Genomic DNA, 1,830 nt, shown 5'->3' with positions numbered 1-1,830 from the left:
GTTCCTGTCAGGCTGGGACCAATGAGGACAGAGCTGCCCCTGACTTCTGGGCAATGAGCAGACACAGCAGGCCGGGAGACCGTGTTCTGCCACCCTGGGGGGGGGGTCCATTGTGGATGAATCCTGGGGGGTATAGGGTGACAACCACCATGGAGGGATGGATGGGATTTGTATTGTAAGGCTTTATCCCAAATGGGGTCACCGCCTTTCCTGGAAAGGAATACCGGCCTTGTGGTCTCCGCTAGCAACAAGCACCCGACATACCGCCCGGGCGGCGACCGTAATATCAATTCGACGCCATTCGACGTTTGGTGTTGCGACACCTGCTAGTGAAGGGACTCATGGTATTAAAGTATTTTAGGTCTGTTCCTAAAATACAAACAAAATGGCCGCCTCTTAGCCGTCACGAATTGCGTTCGGTGCTGAAGAGTCTGCTAGTAAAGGAAGCAGTATCTGTAAACGCATGTCTGACGCGTCATGGCGATGCTTAACCGCTGGCCGAGCATGCTGCGCAGCTACGAGTCATCTCAAAGTATTGATAGATGCCCGTTTTTAGGAGCGGTCACATGACCACCGTCTGCTCTTCTCCCCATAACGCTAATGGCTGTGGGCGGAGCCTCTAACTAGCGCTCCGACGCCCCTCTGTACGCTCCCGCTGGAGCCAACAATCTCCAGATAGGGATGGGAGGCGGGTCTATATATTTACAGGGGGAACACAATGGTGTACAGGACGGCGGTACGGCATCCAGTGCGCTGATACCGCAGGTACATTTGATGACGAGGCTCAAGGAAGTTACCTGATCTTCTCGTTGCCGTTGTAAGAAAGGAAACTGTGCTGTTGGCAGGAGCAGCCGATAATTAGGGCAGAGGGATACAACATAACAAGGGGGGGGGGCAGGGTAAGGAGAGTGGGCACATGGACGCAGACTAAGGAGAGTGGGCACATGGACGCAGAGTAACAAGTGGGTATAGAGTAACGAGAGTGGGTACATGGGCGCAGCGTAACGAGAGTGGGTGCAGAGTACCGAGAATGGGCACATGGATGCAGAGTAAAGAGAGTGGCCACAGAGTAAGGGGAGTGGGCACATAGACGCAGAGTAGGGGGAGTGGGTGCAGAATAACAAGTGGGTACAGAGTACCGAGAGTGGGCGCATGGACGCAGAGTACCGAGAGTGGGCGCATGGACGCAGAGTAAGGGGAGTGGGTACATGGACGCAGAGTAACAAGTCGTTACAGAGTAACGAGAGCGGGTACATGGACGCAGAGTACCGAGAGTGGGCGCAGAGTAACAGGTGGGCGCAGAGTAAGGAGAGTGGGCGCAGAGTAAGGAGAGTGGGCGCAGAGTAACGAGATTGGGTGCAGGGTAAGGAGAGTGGGTGCAGGGTAAGGAGAGCGGGTGCTTGGGTGCAGGCTAAGGAGAGTGGGCGCAGAGTAACGAGAAAGGGTACATGGGCGCAGGGTAAGGAGAGTGGGCGCAGGGTAAGGAGAGTGGGCACAGGGTAAGGAGAGTGGGCGCAGAGTAAGGAGAGTGGGCGCAGGGTAAGGAGAGTGGGCGCAGGGTAAGGAGAGTGGGCACAGGGTAAGGAGAGTGGGCACAGGGTAAGGAGAGTGGGCACATGGTAAGGAGAGTGGGCGCAGAGTAAGGAGAGTGGGCACAGGGTAAGGAGAGTGGGCGCATAGGGGGCAGAGTAAGGAGAGCAGGTGCAGGGTAAGGAGAGTGGGCGCATAGGGGGCAGGGTAAGGAGAGCAGGTGCAGGGTAAGGAGAGTGGGCGCATAGGGGGCAGGGTAAGGAGAGCGGGTGCAGGGTAAGGAGAGTGGGCGCATAGGGG

This window comes from Nanorana parkeri, unplaced genomic scaffold (assembly GCF_000935625.1).
Source record: "Nanorana parkeri isolate BGI_ZX_2015 unplaced genomic scaffold, ASM93562v1 scaffold15, whole genome shotgun sequence".
NCBI classification, from domain to species: Eukaryota; Metazoa; Chordata; class Amphibia; order Anura; family Dicroglossidae; genus Nanorana; species Nanorana parkeri.
Note: the sequence above shows the minus strand (reverse complement) of the source record.